The sequence below is a fragment of the Xiphophorus maculatus genome, chromosome 20 (genome assembly GCF_002775205.1).
Source record: "Xiphophorus maculatus strain JP 163 A chromosome 20, X_maculatus-5.0-male, whole genome shotgun sequence".
In the NCBI taxonomy this organism is placed as follows: Eukaryota; Metazoa; Chordata; class Actinopteri; order Cyprinodontiformes; family Poeciliidae; genus Xiphophorus; species Xiphophorus maculatus.
Window position 1 is genome coordinate 11,700,252 of NC_036462.1, and position 23,842 is coordinate 11,724,093.

Genomic DNA, 23,842 nt, shown 5'->3' on the forward strand with positions numbered 1-23,842 from the left:
GCTATAACTAATAAGACTACCTATCACATACTGAACCTAGAAGCGGACATACTATAGCTTCATGAGATTACTTGTTTTTGTACATGTTAGAATTCAGGTTGTAATACATGACAAATCTATGATTTATACCATCCCCACAAAAAGCATGATGTGACAGCATGGACAATCGATGTTGATGGGAAGATGGAGAAAATACAGAACAATCATGGAAAAGTCATGAAGCTGGGTACTACGAATTGTTAACTGAAATGTCATAATGTTTGATGTTTCCATCTTTGAGTGACATAAACAGCATAAATATAGATTTGTATTGTCTTCTATTCAACTCATCTCTGAAAATTGAATTTTTCAGATAAATGAAATGACTGTGCTCCTTTATAGAGAATGAAATGCCATAATTTTAACCTAATTGGTGCTCTCTTGTATTTTTACATTGATCATTGGTTGTGTTTTGATATTTTATTTTTGATTATAAATACTAAATTGTCTTAAGCAAAACTTGAAATACCCATACTTAAACCAATGGCTATGACTAAATATGCATGACCCTGTGTTAGGTTTTCACAGTATAATGTCCGTCTATCCATCCATCCATCCATCCATCCATCCATCCATCCATCCATCCATCCACCCATCTATCTCCACTTCACGCTGCTGACCATCAGCATTTAGCAGCAAGAGAGGGAGGAGTAGAGCTATAGCACTCTGCTACATACAGTTTGAGAAATCTCCTTGTCTGGCACTTTTTTGAGCATTAAAAAACTTTGAACTGCATAAGGGCACATGGAAAATGCTTGCAATTTTGAAACCGTGGAACATCTTGATACTGCTGACTGGCTCATGGCTAGATTCAACAGGAAAGTGGCATCTGTTGTTCAAATTATAACTTGAAATAAGAGAGCAAGACTCGAAGACTTTAGAACACTGGCTACTAAACTTTACAGTGAGCATGAAATCTATCAAGAAAACCCATATTGTCTCTCTGATATTATTCAACACCAACCATATATTTATACTGAGAATAACTGATGAAATATTCTATATGTGTTGCACAGAATTGATAAAATCAAATAATTTTCGTCTTTAAAATTCTGGTTATTTATTTCTCTTTGTTCGATGCTTGGACCTCGCATAATATGCTATGAAAAAGAAAATCAACCAAAAGCACAGACAGCAGCGATTGATTTGAACATTAACCAGGCTTTCTTTCCTCCTCCTGTACCATATGGATCTAATCGGCCAAGAGCAAGCCAGCTGGGACCTCCAACAGTCACCTGTGAGGGAGGGGGGAAGGCATAAGGGGCTGCTGAAGTCTCCTCCTCCAGGCCAAGGCAGCCCCAGACGACATCCATCCATACACATATAAATACACATCTCTGCTTTGCTATCAACGGAGAGAAGCAAAGAAGGCGGAGGGGCACAGAGAGGGGGAGGGGTGGCACGAGGCAGCTGAATGCGAGCGAGTGGACTTAAATGCTGGGGAGACAAAGGCTGCACCTGGTCCCCGTCCGTCCACGCACACAGTCACAATACAGCACACATCTGTTCCTCTATCCTGCGCTCCCTGCTGACCTTCACCCACACACACACATACGCACAAAGAGGCAGCAACACAATCACATCCATTAAAAATAATTCAACAGTGCGTGCATGATCCCCCAAATGTCAATTGTTGTAACCTAGAAGATAAATAACAGGTTAAATAGCTTGGTGTTAAAACATCTCTAAAACGTGTGTCCTTGGTTACTTTACTGAGTTCAAGCTACGTCTCCCTTGGGACAGCACGACTTCTCAGCCATTCAAAGTTGAGCCAAACTTAAAACTTACAAACACAATTTTTAAATTAGAAACATATAAAGTGAAACAGGAAAACTTTTTTTTTCCTGAATTTTTGCGTATGTTCCAAAACAGTTATGTGTAGTTTCCTAAAAACTAAAAGGTTTTACTGTGGTATCACAGCAAAACCTTTTAAGACCTTGACAGAGTTTAAACCCAGCTCTGACAGGAACGAAGAAATTAGTCATCAATTTAAAGGCGCCAGAGCTGGCGAAGGGAGGATTTGAACTGTGAGGTAAAGACGGAGGATGGGAGGGAATAACAAGGCAAAAAAAAAATACTGTTTTCATTTGGTTTCATCAGGAAGACAAGCCTGGTTGTCAGACTCAGAGCCAGGCTGTTTTTCTTGGCTCTCATTACCACCTTCCAGGCCTGTAGACTACATATTTGGATAAAACCCAATGTCAACACTCTGTGAGGAAGGCGAGCGACTGGGGAGGTGGCAAGGTTGACAGTAAGAGGGAAGCAAAATAGAAGTGTATACAGTGACAGAAATGGGAGGAATGGACAACTATAGAAGATAATAAACGGATCTAAAAAAAAACAGGGCTGTCATGTATGCATGTGAAAAAGTAATATCCCTGAAATAAATTCCTCACATGTCCCTGTGACAGAGTAATGCTGGGAGAAGCCCTTGCATAACCTTTTTTCTCAGTGAGATAATTACAAAAACACTGCTGTAATCCAGCATGCCACATAGGGGGAAAAAGAACCCATGGATGGAAATGTACTTAGTGGCAAACTGAAAAAGAAAACGTAAGAGGGGACGGCAAGGCAGACAGACGCTGTCCATAAAACTGAGAATGAGCAATAAAAAGAGGTTTGGTGATGTGATCCTGGAGGGAGCGGGAGGTTTGGCAGATGTTGGACGCATAGTGTCCACGTGGATGTGAAGTCATGTAGCTGGGCTAAGAATGATGGGACAGCATCTGAATGTACTAACCTACAAAATCTATAATTTGGGATTTGTGATTAGATCAGCTATTGGAAAAAAAATGCAATCGGAATTAGTCACCATCTGATAATAACAATAAACTGATATGATTTGTAGGTCCTCAAAACAGACACTATGATGATCAAGATTGTTACTTTTGCTGTTCAAACGATTTTTCCACTTTCGGTTTCATGAAAGCATTGATAAAGGTTTTCATTTTTCAAAATATCCTTCATTTTATTATGTACAATACATGCCTAATGTACTATCTATTCTAGTGTAGTAAAATACCTTATCGAAAGCTTTTTTTCAAGCATAATGTGTATGTTTGATTCAGTATTGATGCATAGCCAAAATATATGGCAACTGTAGTTTTTTGTATTATTAGAATTTTTAGAATAATTGAAAAGGTTTCAAATTTGAGCTAAATCATAAAGAAATAATTGTGAACCTGTAAAGCTGGTAGACTTAAGGAGCTGAGAATAGGTGCCATTTAACAAGACTTGTTTGCCATCAATTGATTTTGGAGGACAGTTGCCACTCAGTAACAAATTTTTAAATTTTTAAAGCCTGTCTGGGTCATGTGTAAACACTTCAGCTCAAATTTAAACAGCAATCTAACAAGGACATTTCAAATTGATCAACTAAGCTCTCAGACCTACTCAAAATCAGCAGATTATCTGTCCATCTGGACAACAAATCTTGCTGTCTATGACTGGCTAGCTCCTGCTTCATGTGTTATAATCCAGGTGATAAACTAGAAAATATTTAAATCTTACAATAATGTTGGTTTACTGACCATTTTCTTCTGCACATTTCAAATACATCAAGCAAATATCAGGAAAATTCCTGATTATGTACATGCCTTTGTGTTTCTGGATGACTGGGGTGAGTGTCTCCTGAATCTTGTAAACACAGATCATAAACCTAACCTGCTACCAAATAATTGCTGCTTTTTCTCTAAGGCAATAGTAATACACCAACTGATCAAGTCTGTTGCAGGAGTCCATAAAACAAAGTGCAAGCCCCAGACACGAGGAAACAAAGCTAACAATAGGGCTGGCCTGTATTACACCAGGTGTGACAGGCTTTAAGAGCCCAGTTGACTGACTGGGCTCAGGTCCAACCAGATGTTGCTATCAGCACGCGCCACTGCCACACTGGAGACTTGAGAGAATTTTCATTTGAGTGGGACAAATGCTCCAACAAGGTAAGTCTACAGTACCAGACTTAAACAAAGAATTGATCCTGATTTAACACAGTCTAGCTCTGGTGATGCAATGAATTAAAGCAAGGCAGAATAGCACAGTTGGTTCACAGAGTACATAAACAAAGCTGTGGGTAAGCCCAGAGCCCAGCTGTATGGAAGAGCAGTGCTCAACAACCACTCAGAGAGACAGATAAGTAAAACAAAGAGGCCAGCTGTGCTCAGAACAATGTGAAGAATGAGACACTAAGAACAGTGGAGGATGAGTATGTTTCTGTTTCGAATGAGTTTAGGTGCCTTTGCTGCATAGTGCTGGGGGATTGCCTACAATTTCTTTATAAATGTCTCAAAACACACCAAAAGAGGGATATATTAAAGCGTGAAAACACTGCTTACAGAATCTTAGAAAAGACAAAAGTTTTGTGTTTAAATGGTAAATCATAGGAGGTAAGAAGAGCCTATGAAATGTAACTTTTTATGTTTAGACTTTCTCACAATGATATGGGTCAAAAGAAGGTTGGAGAAATTAATGACTTCAGCAAGCAATTCATGGTTAAAGACAACACCACCAATTTCTTCTCAACCGATGCACCTTGCAACTCAGCTGACACTTTTTTAGTTCTTCTGAGCATGAACAATGATGTTATTGGTTTTGTTTCATCAAACATATTTGGAAAATGCTGACTAGATATGTATTTTCATTAGTACTCCATTGCATTATGGCTGTATTCTTTGCATTGTAGGGATTTTAAGAGTGGATCTAACATCATTACAGAAACATAGCACCATATACAAAAACCTTACCATGTTAATGTGACAGTTACTTTGGACTTTGATTGTCTAGTTATGACTGGCTAGCTCCTATAGACAGTATGAACCCTGTCACACCTCTTATCAATCAACCATTGAATGGAACTAATTCCCCAGCCTTTTAGGCTTCTTAAACCATACAAGACCAGTAAATAAAAGTTTTGCATTGGGTCATCGAGCAAATATCTTGGAAAAGTGAAGGGTCAGTAAGCCCATCCGATGAACCCACTGATCATACACTTTAGATAAAGAAAAATAATTAAATATTAGAGGAAGGAGGAAGAGGGAAATTTTAACGCTGACAGACTCATGTGCACCTCTCTATATTAACCAAAACATATCGCTTTTTACCAGTTCCCATGATGAAACATTTCAAGTACTTTTATACAAGGATTTATGCTAAAATCATAAATGTATGGAAGCTTATCATTGTAAGCTTTCACACACGTTCCGTTCAAATGCACAACCTCTTGCTGAGCCCTGGGGCAACATATCACCGCCCTTGCCAATGGAACTAATAGAGCACTTCCTGCAGCAAACTCCACAAGCAGCTGCTCTGTTCTGTGTGAGTACATGATGAAACTGAGAGGGAGGGGGGCTATCTGTCACAAATTCTTTAGAGCAACTGGGCAGGGGTCATCGTGCTCTTATTCTCCATTTATTCCAACACATTTAGCAAAGAAACGCACAGCAGGGATTGAGGTCAAAAAGATAAAAAAGGTGAAGAAAGCTATAAGACAAGTAACCTTGTAGTCTCAGCAGACACAATATCTGCAGTACACCTGGTTCACAGATGGAGGAACACTCGCTACCTAACTCAAACATGAGCTTATCATGGGCTAAATAAGAAACTTCAAAGCAATGCAAGTCTGTAACAGAGACTACAGTGGCCTGGCAGGTAAAAATAAGGCAGGTAAAAATAAGGTTTCTGAATAAAAATAAAAATAATTGGAATGGCCTCCATGCATTTTCAGACTCACTACAGAACAGAGCCTGCTGCCAGGAATATGATAAAATCCAGAAGACCAGACAGGGGTCTCTGCTCTGAGGCTGTGCAGCCGACAGTTAGTCGCTCCTATCTCCCTGACGGCCTGGCCAAGTCTGGAATGACACTGCCCAGGTCCCTTTTTCTTTTCTCTGTCTGTTTCTTTCCCACAACAAGCCTGTCTGATTGACCTGAAAAAAAAAAACAAAAAAACAGGAAGATGCTTTCTTGAGCATGGAGGTGTACCTGGGTAACATTGAGAGAGAAAACAATGGTGCAACACTTGCATTTGCTCCCACATCCCATTAACGTCACAGTGCCACGTTTAGACCGAGTATGAAAGTCATACGGAGCAGTTTCCCTCCTCTTCCCATATGCCCGGGATACTGTACAACAGATGCACATCTTTTCTTTACCTAGTTTCTTCTGCTCTGCTTGTCATGTGGAAGAATTAATTGCTTTCTGGTTAAATGACAGCTGAGGATGAGGCAGATAAGGCATCACAAAATTACTGTTTTGATTCAATTTTCAAAAAGTGAAAGAAAGAATAAACATATAGAACATAAGAGAAAAAAACACAAAAAGTAAATTGTTCATTGTGCAATGCATTAAAATGTAGCTGTTTTTTTTCTTGAAATCTTGCTGAATTAAAATGTATTATATTCAGCAAGTTCAGTGCAGAAAATTAGTCTTCTGAACTTCAGAAAGATCATTTTATGTAATAATTAATGTTATTCACCATATGGCAGCAAAAGCTGTGCATAAGTTAAGAAAGCCTCCCTCATACCTGAGTCGACAAGGATGAAGAGATAAAGAGGAGAGGATGATGTGCCATCTGTACAGTACAGACCAGCTTTGGGAATTAGGACTGAACACACATACACGCACACCCCCACACACAAAGTGAACTATTTGCCAGCGAACAAACTCTCACTTACTTTCCTACTGAGACAAATTAATATTATAAATACACACCATAGCAACACAAAAGTAAACTGGAATCACTTGCTCCTACCTCCACTCTAGTAGAGTCCACTCTTCAGTCCTTGAAGAAAGTCAGCTGCAGCGGCAGAGTTTTCTTGTCCTCTGCTTTTTGTCCTCTTTTGTGACTCCACGCCTTCATATGTCAGGCATGTGTTTGCATTCCCACATATGTGAGCTCCAGCGTAGTGAAGGCCAAAGCCAGAGACACAGATGGCACCCAGATGGAGATGGATAACCGAGTAGACCAGCAAACACAGGACTCTACAAATGCAAATACTCTCGCTTACTTCCCTTCTGTCCTTGAGATTTTGATATTTCTCATGAAAAGCTCTCTGTCACTGTCTATTTCTGTTACACAGTCTGTTGTACTAAGTTACTCTCTCTGATGGAGTCCCTGAATATGCCTCCTCTCTCACACTGGCTCACTCAAGCTCTGAGCTTCCTATCCTCTCACTCTGTGCCTTTCAGCTCAAGCTCCTCCCCACTTTTCCCACATGCTATTCTCTCCCCTGCTTTCATGGGTTGAGTGCTCCAGCGACGTCACAAACTGCCTCCCACTGAGCCCCACCTCCTACTCTCCACATGGATTCTGGCCAATCCTCCAATGCAGACTGGCCCCATTCAACCTGCATTCACCGGCGATGGACCCCGCAATTAACATAACTAATTGCTTTGGCACCTAAAGCCTAAACAAGATGCTGTGCCAAAGGGAGACAATCATAGGCGTGTGTGTGTATATGCATCTGCATATGCGTTAGGGCGGGTCTTTTCTAGTCCTGTTCCCTTCTATCCTCCCCTCTGTCCTATTGAGAAAAGTACAGATCTCCCTTTAAAGAGTTTTTATGCCGCCCATGCAGTCCCCTTTCTTAAGATGACGTTCTCTTTTGTCTCTGTAATGCATCAACTCAGCTTTGATTCGCCAGCCAGAGCAAAAGGGGGGACAATCAAGCACAAACGAGTAATTCTGCTCCCTATTCACTGCTCTCTGTCTTTGCTAAGTTAAACTTAAATCTCCAACTGATTTATGGTTGGCTTTTTGCACAAGTGGGTCCACAATGTGGGTCAAGAGAATAGTCCCTGGTGGAGACTCTAAAACACCAATGCTTCTGCAAATTTCCCACTTCAGAAGTTCTGTATTTTATTTTTATTAGACTGTAATTTTGAGATTTTTATAGCAGTCCTTATTCCGGGCATTTGTGCATAAAAATACTTAGTTGAGGTTTAATATTTGCATGTTCCCCTCAGCGTGGGCTGTCAGAGAATGCTTCAAGTGAAAGAGTTCAGGTATTTAGTTGCTTGTTCAAGAGTGGCGGTAAGATGAAAAGGGAGATGGATAGATGGATTTGGATTTGACTGTGATGTGAGAACCAGAACCAGGATTTGATTGAGGGGCCACATTTCCTTTCTGGTCAGTTGCCCCAGAGTGACCTTGAGAGTTTTGCTGAGGAAAGAATATCTGAGTTTTTCTAGACCTGTTAACCCTAGAAAAAAAAGGCAATTTATGGATGGATGGAGAAAGGGAGGAAGAAGGTTGGGACAGACAGAGGGATGGATGACATTTAACCCTACTGATCATTTGAGCCCTTCACCATTCATAGTTTTGCAATTCTAGTAGTTTTTCATTACTTTTTGGGCACATTTTTTGCTATTCAACACAAGACCTGTTTTAATGACTATTAACATAAACTGGAGAAAATTCAAGATAATTTTCTCTGTTCTAGTCAAACTCCTTGACCAAAACCAAAATAAATGGGAATTCAATGTCATACAATTTCTTTGATCAAAATTTACAATATAATTCATTTACACAGGAGATCTGAATGCTGTTGATCATGTATCTTTATATTCATGAAAACATCTGACGACAATAAAAACATTATGTAATATAAGCTCATTAGTATCTCATGGTTTTTTACATGCATGAAATTAAGCAAGTATGTATAACATGGGGGAAGCATAATATAAGTAAGTTGTGATACTATTGAAAGAAAAACTGATAACATCAATTATGAAAGCACAGGTTTTACTGGTTTATACTGATTTCAATCAATCACAAAGTAATTTATTGTTCGTTTTTTATTTGCACAGGTTTGTAGCAGTCTGCATTTGACAGAATATTCATCAATAACAATCACTGCCTCTCTTCTCATAGGTCTGCTCCATTCAGTGTGCATCTGGTCAGTCAGCAGGCTCAGAGAGAGGGCCAGGTGGCTGAGAGGGGGAGTAAGTAAGAGGGTGAAAAGATGGGAAATCACAGACGGCCTAGCATCTGTAGATATGTACGGTAACCAACATGCTATTTGAGCATGTAGAAGGCGGAAATCAGGCCTCAGTGACAGACAAATCTACCGTTAGAGCAGTTTCGATTTATGCACTAAAGTTCTGCTATTTGTAAGACAAAATTACAATTAGCAACATAAGCAATACTCATGAAGGACATAATACTTCAAATTCTCAGATTTGAGTGAAGCATGGAAATTCTCATAGCTTTCATGGTGAATATGTGATATTTGCTGCTTTCTAAAAATTATTTCATTTGGCAACACAACCAATGTGATTTACTGAATGTTCTTATTTGATGGACACAGATGTAGATGACCACTCGCATGATAAACATTCATAGCTACAAATATGACATCTAAGACAATTTCCTGCTTAAAAAAATAAATTAAAACAAAAAGAAGATTTATTCCTTTTTACATCTCTACTTCAAAAAATAGTAAAATAATACTAGGACTGATTAAATGACCAAAGCGTCTCATGCATGCCATAAGAAGCTTTGGTCTACTTGGCCTACACTGAGGTCTAAATAAAGTTGTGTGCAGGCAAAGAAAGCTTAAAATGGCTTGCAAACACAAGAAATGACAAACATTGTACCAACTATACTCTTTGATTCTCCATGTTAAAACTCTTTGTCTTAATCTTACTGATTTGGTAATTTGTTTATAGATAATAATATTACATATTATAAATGTAATGTCTGCACTTTATGTTCTTCAGTACAATTCAAAATCATTTGGGTGGTGCAATTTGGGTATTGATTTATTAGCTACTTCTCTACACTTGAACTTTGATGAATGAATAGAAAATAAGTTTAACTGTATTGTTAATACAATATTTAGTACTAAGCATTGTTAATGTGACACTTTAAATGCTGCTGAAGACATCTCCTGGCATGACTTGTCTAGCATATTTTTTTTTGTCTTTGCTGAACAAACCTGCTCTGGCACCCCGGCTGTGTCTCTCTGGCCCTGCTTTAGAACTTGAAAGCTGGTTTTCTTCACATGTGGCATAAGTTAAATAGAACATGTAGTACAACATCAGGGCCTTTTAAATTCAGTTCTGCTGTTGATTTCTGATTACTGATGTGTTCTATGGTGAGGAATTAATAACATCACATTCTGTCATCTGTAATCAAGACATTTAGCTAGGATGCTTTGGTAGCAGCCATGTAAGGAAAGAATAACAATACATTAAATTGGAGAACACAATCAAAACGAAACGAAACAAAACAAAACAAAAACCTTTGTAATAAGGTATATGATTGGGTAGTGAATACAGGCATGCTGCATACATTCATACCGAATGACTTCTTTTACTGTAAAGACATAAGCCGCATACAGCTGTTTGCCATTGTGCGCATGTGTGTGAAAGATAAGGCGTGAGAGAGGGCGAGAACTAGAAAGTATGCAGCATCTGTGAGTGTTCACACGCTCCCTGTCCAAACTTCCAGTTTCATAAAAAGTAAACAGAAGACTTTTATTGTGGAAGACATGGGGATTTTATGATAAGTGAATAAATAAGCAGTCTTTCAAACATGATAAAATTAAAATTCTACTCTACTACATCTTGTTTCTTCATTTACATGCTGTTGAGCTTGTTAAATGAATGGCACTTATTTGAAAAGAACAAGAACATCCGTTGCTCTTTCATTAAGTTAAACATCTAAGAGTTAACATTTTAAGACAGTATGGTACAAACAACTTCAATTGGATTGAATCTCATAGTGGCATTGCTAGAAAACAAAATCTAATCATCATGGTCGTGTTAATGTAGGGTATATATTGTGGTTGACCGAATGTAGTCTTAGGTATGTTTTATGTATTAAAGGGAGATAATATGGAGAACATCTTCACAATTACAGAAAACTCAATTAACAGAAGTCTGTTAGTGTACAGCAGGGGTCCTGAAACTATTGAATATGTTCCTGGTCCCACACATCTGAATCAACTGGCTGAATTACCTCCTCAGTGTGCAGTCAAAGAGGTCATTATTTGACATAATATTCATATAATTCATATTATTTGACTCAGGTATATTGAGTCAAATAATATGTGTCCTGTACATCTAAAATGTACAGGACACAACACCTCAATGCCTGCTCTAAAGAAATATCACAATAATAGTGTCTAGGACGTTGGTCCAGTCTTTAGAGAAACAAACTAGTAGTAGTAGTAGCAACATTATACATTAAAATGTTCCCTGACTTTAATGCCCTATTTTCCAACACACACTGTCTAACTAGTGCCTGCCTTGTATCACTGTCAATTGCTCAGTGGATAGCAGTAAACCTTTTGGAAACTTTCTTTTTATTGTTTAAAATAGCAAGTAGCTTTGAATACAGTGAGTAAAAATAAATAAATACACCCACCAGAAACTCTGTCGGATTCCTTAGTACTGTTGAATTCATTTTCATATGGCAATGTGACTAACACATGGTGAGACAATTTTGTTTTCATCACTCTGAAAGTTTGAAATGGTAACCTTGGCGATTGAATTTCAATGGAATATTTAAGGCTGTAAAAACATGGCAAAGATCTTTATTAGGTAAAGAATGAATTTCCAGCTTTTTTTGCCACTAGTCAGTTCTCTTAATGTTTAACACTTTTCAGTCTTAAATAATATTAAATTAAACAATACCAGGTTTATAGTATTATATACAGTATGTCTTGAATGTAAGACGGGTTTATTCAGTTATTGCCGTGATTTGCAAAACCATTATTACCTTTTTAACTTTTTTACGTTTTTTACAAAGTAGTGCATAATTTTGAAGTGGAAGAAAATCTTTTTTTTAAATCAATCAAATAAATACAGTATATTGTGGCATAGATGAACCATCTTCACATTTTTATACCAGTATAAAATCAAGTTCAACCAATTCCTTTCAAGAGTCACATAATTATCAAGCAGAGTGCAACAAATTGTAATTTAATCTCAGTATAAATACAGCTGTGAAGACTCTAGTGATTTCTTAGAAAACAGTAACGAAGAAACACCATCATGAAGGCCAAGGAATACACCAGATATGTCAAAGGAAATAATAATAAATAAAACATATTGTAAAACCATATCTATATCTGTATATATATACATATATATACTGTAGGTAGATATATAAAGATATGGTTTTACAATATGTTTTATTTATTATTATTTTCCATGTTGCATATATATATGCAACATGGAAAATCTTGTATATTTTTCAATGAGATGCCATACTCAATCTTAAGATTGAAGGAGTATGGCACAAACCCACCAAGACATAGCCTTGGAAAAGAGAGCATTAAACAACAGAAGCAGCCAAGAGGCAATCAGTAACCCTAGCTGCAGAGATTCACTGCTGAGGTGGGAGAATCTGTTGTCACCAAAACAAAATGGACCAAAATAAAACTTTGTGTGGTGGAAAACACACACTGAAAATACACCTTCCCAAACCATGAATCATCATGTTATGGACATGTTTTTCATCTGCAGGGCAAGGAAGTTTGACAAAACAGAAAACAAGTTGGACAGTTGGACTTACAGTATACCTGTAAGAAAATGAGGCAGCAAAATGTTCACCTTTCAGCAAGACCATCCCTGAGATTTAGGTGTTATGCAAAAAAGAAATGGCAAAATGTCTTTGTCTCCATTTCTACAATACTGTTAGAGACATAACTCAAAAGAGTTATCAGCTGAGTTAATTTGGTTCTACAAATTAGCTCAGAGGAAAACCATTACCATCATATATTCCTTTATGTCAGACTATCACAAAAAAAGACTAAAATGAATTACATTAAATTCTAAAATGTGAGAATGTCACAAAGTTCAACTGGTAAAAATACTTTTCCCTGATATTGTGAGTTATTCAAGGTTTAAATGAGACTTAGCTGCTTTTCTTTCTATTTTTTTAGCCTCTGACAATCTATGGCTAAAATGTCTTTATGGCAGATGGTTGAATCTAAAAGCAAAATTGTTTCATGTGCTACCACAAATTAAGTGACATATCTGTCTCACCTGAATCCATAGCAGAAGAAGAGTAAATGACTTACGAGATTGGACTGTACAGTGACAGGGATGAGTAATGTCATCTGAGAGTATCTGCAGCAACCAACACATTACAACGGAAAATATTGGGTCAAAAGGACCCTTTAAATACTCACATGCACAGATGTTTTCACTTTGAGTCTATTTGTTTTAGGTAATTATCCTTGTTGCTGCTACTTTACCCACCAAACCTTATTATTTCTGCCCCCATTTTCTGGATATATTACCAACATATTTCCCGTCCTCTTTCTTCTTCCCCACTTTAGGGTCATTTTGATCAGTGTTCAGACTCTTGATGTTTTCTAATCTGATGCAGCAATAGATTTCTGTCTCTGATCTTACATGACCCTATTTTCCATTACATCTCCTAGAGCACATTTATCTAATAGGGACACGTCATTTTCCAAGTTCACATCTGTCTGGCGGATCGTTTACTGTAAAAATTCTGAATCTTTCAGATCAAATAAGATGGTTTGTGGTGATAATTAGGGGTGAAGTGAGGGCTTTTTTTCTTTCGTTGTGCAGCTTCTGACAAAAAATAGGTCATGTGAAAACAGATAGCGGCTTCTGTTTACTGGATGTGTTGGTTCTGGTAAGTGAAAATTAAAAAGAACAATGAAGTTCCCAGAAAATCCCACCCGTAAACATGTTTTAAAAACACAATCTCGAAAACCCAAGAAAGTTAGGGAAAAAAACATCAAACTTACATGTTTTATGCACTTTAGGTGGAGTTGCATTTAATAAGGCCCTAAGCTTTTTGGGGCAAAGCTTTTCATTCAGTGTCTTTATTGTTAAAAAAACATTTTCTACTGAACAAGACTGTAATCATTAGTATGTCTACCTTCTCATATTAGCTGATGGTTAAATCACTAACCACCACTAACCATCAACTAACATTCTAAGAATAATTTTTCAGATTAAAAAGTATATTTTTAAAACAGTAACGTTTAAGCAGGCAATAGTTAGTTTTTGGGCATTTAATATCCTAAATGTTGATGTTTCCAAATCACCCTAATTAACACAATAAATGCTTAAAAACATCAGTTAGTTAGTAATTAATCTTTCAATGTGTTTCACTTTATGACTGCGTGTGTATATGTATATTTATATGGATGTGCCTCCTGATAGTCTCAGCTTACTGTAGTGTTTGTTTTATAGCATGCTGCTATTAGCTCTTGCATATATTTTACAGACATAAAATAACACTCTAACCACCAACTTTGTGGGTCAAACCAACCAAAGTTCCAAACAGAAATATTTCTATTGATTTCTGTCCTCCTGTGGTCTAAAATATTGGCTTTGGAGGGCCTTAGTGTAGGCAAAGAGTCTTAGTGGCTTTCAGTAAATACTTGGAGCACACTCCAAACCAAACACATCAGTCTTCTGCAAAGTAGTACCACTTTACCTTACTATTACTGTACTCTTACTGTACAAATGCATACATACAAAAACACCATATTTTTCCAACACTGCTGCTTGTCATACTTGACCAAACTAAGTATGACAAGCATACAAGCATGAGTAAATAAAAGCATTATTAAGTCAGTTAATAATGCTCTCATGAGTGTTATAGACTGTGGGAGGTTTGTCCATGTACAGCTTCTAAAAGACATATCTGATTTTAGCAAAAGCAGCCTGTAGATAAACATAAACATTTTTCTACAATCCAAATATTTTCTAACTTTCCTTCTTCCCTAGAGGGTCGAAATGAGTGGGCACCTATCTCCAGCTATAAATAAGCAAGACAAGTCAATTCTCTGACATACTGGCAGCCAATCACAGGGCAAAACGGACACACAGAACAGAGAACCACGCACACACAAACGCGCATCAAAACAATTCAGAGTGAGCACTTCAGGAACTATGCTTAAACAGTGTAAATGGTCCTGTGACATTTTTTTTTCTTGTTTTCAGCTAATTACTTTTGTCTGAATTTCATGTTCTTGATAGTAACTATATTTGTTTCAGAAAACTAAAATTTAGGCAGAAAAAACATACTGTGAAAAAAGAGAGGAAGCTGAAGTACCCAGAGAGAATGCACACATGCCCACTCCATGCAGAAATTTGTGATTTCAACCCAGAACCTTGTTGCTGTAAGGGAACAACTATGCCATTGTGCAGCCAAATTCACAGATGTAATCTTTTAGATATCAGCTTAATTAAATATCTATATGTAGTAAAAAAAATAAAAAAGTTCCAAGTGAGAGGAAAGAAGAAATTCAATAGGACTGTAGAAAATCAGTGGAACAGTTCTCGGGCTATAGACAACTGTCATCTACTACAGGCCAAAAGTTTGAAACCAAGGCTAATACAGGCCACATATTAACTCACTTAATAATGCTTTTATGAATGTTATAGATTGTGGGAGGTTTGTCCATGTATTGCTTCCAAATCTTTGGCTTTCAGTGTATTTCTTCAGATAGGTGTTACAGATATAGGAATTATGTCAGTATGACATAATTGAGTATTCTACTTAAAACTGGAGACAGTGGTGATTTGGTTATTTGTGTAATTTGCTGTGGTCAGAGATACAGCTAATCACCAAGATCAACATACTTTTCATCATTTCATGTATCCAAGTTGTAAAGGAACATGTTATTGACACTGTATGGTCCTACTATATCACTGACTTAAATTATATAAACTAGATGTCTATTATGTGCTGGAAACCATTAACTTTCCTGCAGTGTTGTATAGTAACGAAGTAAAAATACTTCTCTACTTTACTTAAGTATATTTTGGAGTACTTCATACTTTCCTGGAGTATGAACATTTTTGATGACTTTCACTTTTACTTCACTATATTTCCGAACTTAATTGCGTACTTTTACTCCGATACATTTTCAATGTGTGGTTTAGTTACTCGTTACAAAAAAGCGAGAGAGAGAAACAAAGTGTTTTGACCCCACCTACTGATTAGCAAGTAGCAAGTAGGCTACCAAACAAAGTCGGTAGCCTACTTGCCTGGGCTTGTTCATCACCACCAATAGGATACACCTGTTTCGCTTCTCCCATTAAACACAAAGCAAGTCTCGCAATCAGCAGCAGCCACATGGAGGAGGAGACGGAGACCACAACGACTGCAACTACGTCGGACACGGCTCCAGGGGAACCACCAGCTGGTGATGAGAGCCCATGGCCTTATTTAAACACAATATACTCTTTCGTGGGTGTTAAAGATTCGTCGTACCGCATGCAGTTTATGTTATTCCTGCCCGAAGATGTGGAAATTCTATCTTACAAAAATTCCCCGTCCAACTTGAAGAAACACATCGAGGTAACGTCTTATGAAATGGTTATAATCCTCCTGTTTCAGTAACTATAGCTTGGTCACTAGACACTACTGTATTGTGAAATCTTGACCATAAATGAACTTTGTTTGGCATTGTTTCAGTTCCACACGTGGTGTATTTAGCTTAGGCCTAATGTTGACTGTAGCAGGCGACCTAGACTCCTCTGTTCAAGGGGGACAGAAGCCATAGCGATAGCAATTTAGACTAAATTTAACGAATATAGGAAAGGCATGCAAGTTCAAAACCAGGTTTACAGATGCCAATAAGCTGCATTTCCCTCCCAATTCTTTTTTTCTTTTGCATAATGACCAGTTGTGTGCACCACCTACTGACTGTAGCATTGACTGATTCACTGATTTGTGAAGTAGAGTAATCGTAACAGCTCTTTTTCTTCATGTTGGCCGCATTTTCTGTACTATTTATTTTTCTCATTTTCAGCACTGACCTTACTTGAAGGGAAAACTTAAGGCTTACAAAAACTTTGTATTTTCTGTCCTGGAGGGTATACTAAGAAGCTGGTTCAGTTGTAAAGCAGGTTAAGTTAACCTTGTGCTATAGGTAAAGCACCTAATTGTCTTAACTAAATGATGCCTGCAGGTATATCTATTAGCAGGTTTAATTTTGCCTGCACTTGGTTGGGTACATTATTTTAAGTGTATTTGACAAGTTTACCAAAATATAAAAAATGTCATTCAACCTGCATTTGCCTTGTTTTACTTTTTACTTGTACTTTTCATTACATTACTTGAGTACATCCATTTTTACAGTAATTTCCATACTTAAGTACAAGAAGTTTCAGATACTTTAAGACTTTAACTCAAGTAACATTTCAGTCAGTGACTTGGACTTTTACCAAAGTCATATTTTGGAGAGGTACTTGTACTTTTACTTGACTCTGAGATTTCAGTACTTTATACAACACTGCTTTCCTGCATAAATTTGATTTTTTTTTCAACTTGTGTTTAAGTGCATCATAACATCATTATCTAACCACTGTTCAACTTCATGTAAGCAGTACCAAATTTTGTTGTTGGCTTTTGTGGTCAAATGAGCCTAATTAACTATCGAGTTATTAATCACTGAACACGAATGTCAAATACATGTCCTTACATAACAATGAATTAGTATGACATTATGTAGCAATACATTTTTATGCTGAAGTCTATGTCTTCACTGCAACATTTTCCACTGATCACCAAAATACTGACACAGTATTATGTTGTAGAATTTGGCTGATAGTGAATTATCAAGGCACCACAAGTATTTTTTTCTGTGGGAATGTATTCCCAAAGGAGTGTGCTTCCCACTGTGAAGCGCATGTATAAACAAACAACAGCAGAGAAAGTCCAGACACAGTGCTCTGCACATTCTCCAGAGCTTTTCTAGTGTTCATAACAGATTCAACAGTGCATGGATCAGTGTGATAGAATTGATTTAGCTTCTGTGTGAATTTTGTGGTAGTAGTCACTCGACTAATGTATAATTCTGCATTGCTAAGACTAGCATAGCAATAAAGTGCAATGCTTAGTGGTATTAACTAAAGGAATCAAAACTAAATCATTAAATAATTGTTTGAAATTCCATTTAGTAGTCAGTAACTGACAGAATAAGACATCAGGATCAAAGCAATTGCAAACTTTCATATGTGTTCAATCATGTTAATTTCTGTCAAGATGCATAGTTTAGGTTTGCAGCAACACTTTCATTGCTGAAAGTGTTTTATTAGTTTGGAAAATGCTTTCAGTTCAAAGCCTCAAATTCCCACAAGACTCATTCAAAGCTCATCCCAAAGACATTAGGAACAAATGAGTGGCTGCTCAGGGGGTCCCACGGTGCTCTTACACAAAACAACCACTGACTGGTACTTTACCCCCCCCCCGACATCTCGCAAGCAGAAACACGCCTCACCCCCGCCTCACCCCCATAGTCTACCAACCTGCCCTCACCCCATTCTGTCCTCCTACTATTGTGCCCTCCTTTTCAGTCATCCCCATATCACCCATAACAAATGAGTCCCGTATTTAATCCTCTCTCCTCCTCTTTCTCTGTCCCCCTCCTTTCTTCCAATTTCCCTGTCTCTTACTCTCTCCCTCTTTTCCTCCTTCACTCGGTGCCGATGAAAGGCAGGCATTGAGCCGGCAGTGGCATTCCAAAACCTCAGGCCTCGGCTCCAGTGTGTCTGGCTATTCAACACTGCTGGGAGCCATTAGTTTAAGTAAAGCCTGACCCGCCTACTCACCCACGAAAAACCATCAGATCTCCTATTACACTCTGCACATGGAGGGAAGACACACGGGTGCTCTTTGGGTGCAACAAGTGGGTTTTTATATGCAAGCCAAATGAATAGATGAGCAAATATAAGAAATGGGAAAAGCATGTATGAAAGTGAGATGGAGAGTGAGTGAGAAAGTGTTAGTGTGTCGGCATGAGAAAGTGGCTGCATGTGTGCTTAAAATTTATGAGCGGTGGGTCACACGCTCACTTGGCTGCATCTTCCTTAAGTTTCCACACAGGAAAGCCAAGCGCTTAGCCAGACGCCAAATCCTCCTCACCAATAACTCCGCTTAAACGATTATCAACAACCACTCACTTTTCAAAGTCTCTGCAGCCGCTCCCTCATTTAACTTATGTAGCAGATACATTGTCCAGGATATCCATCCACAAGGCTCACAGTTAAACCCTTGATTGCCGCAATTTTGCTAAGTGGAAAATGATACTGCAGACTAGAGATTGCTCTGCGTTGCCAGCTTCACCCAATTGACGGCACATAAACATAAATAGTTCTCATAAACAGCTCCATGTTTGGTAGACGTCGTGTGTTAAAACAGTTTATACTCAGTAAGAAGCTGACAAGCCCACACACAGATATTACACAACTAGGGAGTGACTGGAACTGCCATTAATTTAATAACAACAAGGTTTGTTTAAGGGACAGTTACGCTCCATTTTTGTTTACATTTGGGTTCAACAACAAATGTGACTTTGCTAGTGGTTTTAAAAGTTACAATCATTTAAATTAAGCTGTTGTCAAACTGAGAAAAGGTTCACTCATTTTCAATCTTTCTTAGAGAAAGATTCTGTCATTACATTTACAGTAATTAGTAATCTTTCTGTAATTACATTTACTCAGTTAAATTTACTTGAGCAACTATTTGGACAACTACGAGGAGTTTTAATATACAGTACTTGATCATTTCACCTGAGTAATATTATTATGACGTGTCACTAATTCAATACTCTACTCAGTGCAAATAAATTCACTGAATGAATAAAAGTAAAAGTTTTATTACTTATGTATAAAAGCTGTTGAACATCTTGACTTTGAATCACATGTGTTCATGCACTACTTAGCTGAGTAACTCATTTATGAACTCTTCTCTCTCTTTTGTGGCACTTTGGCTTTATGTTTTATAGATGTATTGAGTCTTTTTCTGTTTTTGGATATTTTTGAAACCACAATAAAAATACATTGACCTAAATTCATGGATGTTTCGGGATACAAAGCTTCCTCTTTGGGGTAATACTGTACATCACACTGAGTTGCTTCAATAAAGCAGCTGCCAGCTGACAGAAAGAAGGAAAGTTGTCTTCAGTGAAAGGTGTCAAAAACCACCTATGTTTTCATGTCACTTTACACTGTTTCCTCTTGCCTGATCTGAAAAGGTTCCTGCTTCCATAAGTCAATTCTGTTCACACCTTCCACCTCTTTTCCTCTGCCTGAGGCTACAGGAGCAGCTGTGTTGTTCTCTTCCCCGGCAAAAGCCACACCTGCGATCTGCAGGTGGTTCTGCGGGCAGCAGACTCAGGAACACCTGGCCAGGCAGAGATAGAGCCTCCAGGCTTTATGTTTTGCATGCATGTGTGTGTGTATACGTAAGTGGGCGGGGGTGTGTGTGTGTGTGTAAAGTAAAGAGTTTTGGGGATTTCTGAAGGTTTCAATTGAAGCTGAAGGAAGATAACGGCTGGTTTTGCTCCCACATGCCCACACACACATTCAGGGACATGTGTTGGCATTTCCCAAGGTTAGGCCTCAGGGATGTTTGGACTTGTCAGTATGTCACAGAACAATCCTTAAACAGCAGCTACAGAGAAATGGTGGCAAAGTGTGTAGGTATTTGCAATTTTACTTGTTCTCTCCTTCATCTGGAGACACAACAAACCTTGTCGAAGAAGAAATCTTTCACCTGCTTATTGTTACAGTCAGTCCTTCAAAGTGAACAACAAAGCACTTTGGAAGCACCTGCCTTTTTTTGTACTTTGCATACTCACAGCTGGCATGACATCTTGCTATAGCACTCTCCTTAGACAAACAAGTAAAGACAACAAGCTGAGACCAGCTGGGAACAAGATACATAAACAACAGCACCTAGAACACCATCCATGCTGAGAGCAAGAGCAGGCAGTGTGCGCAATGCATGTTTGTTTGTGGAAAGAGAAGAGAGCAGACTTTCTTGTCTCTGACAGCAAAAGCCCAGCAGGGGTGAAATAAGAGAGGGGACAGATGAGGTGAACTTGACTAAAGTCATAAAACTCACAAGTGACATAGGAGAGGAAGAAGAGCGGTATTGGATTTAGTGAGAAGTCTCTGAAAAAATGTTGTTTGGGTGTCAAATTTATCAACAAGACCAGACATCATCTCCATTTACGTATTTGTTATGATGTGGAGGACTTTTCTGTCAGTCACAATGCTGGAGTGCTTGTTGCATGTGCTTTCCATAACAGCTACATATAGTATGTAAGAACTCAAAATTGGTGACAATTTCAGTTTTTTTCTTACATATATCTCATTAACAAGAGAAGCAGAAAACTGAACAAGGATAGCTCTTTTGAAATGGTGTCATATTGTCTACATCTTGTCCGACATGGCTCTGAGACTTCTCGCACTGACTCTTCAATAATAACTCATACACAGCTGGAAGTCGGCTTTCCTCTCCTCGATGACAGGCCAGCTGCAGTAATACTAGTGTGGCCGCCAAGACAGACAAGTATAAATTTGGAAAGATGAATAAAGGGACAAGGAAAAGGAGAGGGAAGAGAAATATAAAGTGGGAGTACTAGGGACAAAGAAGAAAAATGGATGGAGGGAGGCAGAAACATGAGACAGAAACAGGAGGTGAGAAAGAAGCACTGGAGTAACCCTGGAAAGCGTGTAGAAAAGGGTAACCAATGCTAACTCCTCTTTGTCTGGGCCAAATGGGAAATGAGAAAGGGGTGAAAGGCGTGAGAAATAGGAACAGAGGAACAGGCATTTAAAGAGCAGGTTTCTTTGAAACACTCTTTTTATTTTTCCTTAAACAACATGAGCAAATAAATGCCTGCACACAGCCAACAGATTTGCCACCAACCAATCCCAACAAATATACATGCTTTCTTTTTCCATGATGATCGAAATGAAACACTTTTAACAGATGAACACACAAAAGACGCTTTAATCCCTCTTTGTCGAATGCTTTAAAAGCCATATGACAAATATGCAAAACCACTCTCAAATCCTGCAGGCCGCCTTTTCAGAACATTCAAATGTGTCAAAGCAATGTTTACGCTACTCAGAGACACCTGAATGTATGGGTCGTGGCAGCGGCAGACAGCATAACAAAATGACAGTGTTAACAACTCTCAGAAGCCACGCTGAGATCTGCAAACCAGTGTGAAAAGCACAGCTGGGTTATCTTTCACAGGGGGCAGACGAGCAGGGAACGCTCTAATGTCATCTGTCTCCTGCATGACTGGTGTTTCTGAACTTTGCAATTGCGGGCCGATCACATCTGGATCCTATCCTTGAAGCCGCGCTGCACAGTACTGCAAAGCAACAAGAAACAGCTGTGCAAAACTGGCTTCATTTAGCCTCACATTTCTACTGACAGTTAATTCCTTCACTCTCATTCTTTCATTGGTTTGGTTCTTTGACTGTTTGGTCACTTCTGTCTTTTTCAAATTTAAGCTTAGTTTTAGCTTGATATACTGTCAAAGTAATACACATAGGAGAGCATATTATATTACATAAGAAAGAGACACTTGGACAGCAAGTCTTAAAAATATTCAACATAAAAGAGAATGTTATTTATTTTAAAATATACATTCTGCTGTGTGAAGTATTTTTGGACGAGTATTGAACAACAGGAGATCTGGTCATTGCATCATCTTCAACATATCGTACGTTTTGAAATGTTTTTATCAGACTTTCTTTGGATGCCAAAAGAAACAAGCCTTCACAGGAAATTTTGTACGAATTGTCTGTGAATTGAGGATGTTTCATACCTGATTTGACACCTAAGGCCTCATGTACACACAACACCATTGTGGTGCAATATTTCTTGCACAAGTCAGCATGTATAAAAATGAATGTGGCATGAAAGTTTGTCACATTATATACACAAATTATTTACCTGCCATAAAAAATTGTGCAGCCACACAAACTTTTTTTGTTGACAATAGCACATGGCAACAAATCTCCCCTAAATACAGTGAAATGTCACAACATTCAGTGTTAACTTAAGGAAATCTCAAGAGTTAAGGCAAAGAAATAGGTAAGGACACTGCTTTTAACTGTTATTAACATCATCTATGGGTAATAAAGATTTTTATAATTTCTCTATTCCAAATCATGTTGCCTTTATTTTAAAATTGTGTAACCTTATTCTACAGGTTACACACTTCTCAAAGCTGGAAAGCTAAACATATCTAAAAAGCTATGCAATATACTTCTTAAGGATAATTTAGAATAGGCTAAATATGATAATGGCAGGTCAAAGCTTTAAAAGAATTACACATTTGGTAAAGGGGCAAATTCAAACCAGATCCAATAAATAGTGCTTGAATTATGCTGTAAATTTTTACTTTACCACAGGATTGAACAAGGTCAGGCAAAGTTACTACATGAATACTATTGCTGCATATTGACAGCAATTTTCCACACCCTTTTCTTTCTTTTCCCCCCATCACAATGTGTAGTCCACTTACTGAAGCTTTAGTCACTAAAAATATACATCAAGTGTAGGAATATAAATAGCCACTAGGCAAAATATATTATTGGCATGCAGCATTTGCAAGGATGTTACTTGAAATATAGTACCCTACTAAATGTTGCATTCAGGATTTGCAATATTGCATGAATTGAGGAAGGCTGCAATTCAATATAATGTGTATCTCTAATTTCCCATAAATTCATTAGTGCCACCAGTGTTTACTGCTCAAGATTCACAATATTCATTGAGGTGTGATTTAAAATGGAACTAAAATCTTTGCTCTAGTTGACGCTTTAGCAGAGGTGGGGACTCGAGTCACATGACTTGGACTCGAGTCAGACTCGAGTCGTTAAAATCACGACTTGAGACTTGACTTGAAAAAATGCTCAAAGACTCGGACTTGACTTTGACTTTCATGCCATTGACTTGGGACTTGACTCGACTTGAAGCTGTTTACTTGAAAAGACTTGATATTTTTTACTCAAAGTCTTAAAATTTAAAACATATTATTTATAAAGTGGC

General features: G+C 38.0%; 1 protein-coding gene across 3 annotated transcripts in view; it reads right to left on the reverse strand.

The window, feature by feature from the left end:
• Positions 1 to 23,842, reverse strand: part of cbfa2t2 (CBFA2/RUNX1 translocation partner 2) — a 59,740-nt gene that overhangs the window by 15,158 nt on the left and 20,740 nt on the right. The window contains exon 1 of one of the 3 annotated variants that reach the window (XM_005815819.3): positions 6,788 to 7,197. The exons of the other annotated variants lie outside the window; for them this stretch is intronic. The gene's annotated coding sequence lies outside the window, so the exon portion shown is untranslated. Of the gene's footprint in view, positions 1 to 6,787; positions 7,198 to 23,842 lie in introns of those variants that run through there. 3 annotated transcript variants of the gene reach the window in all.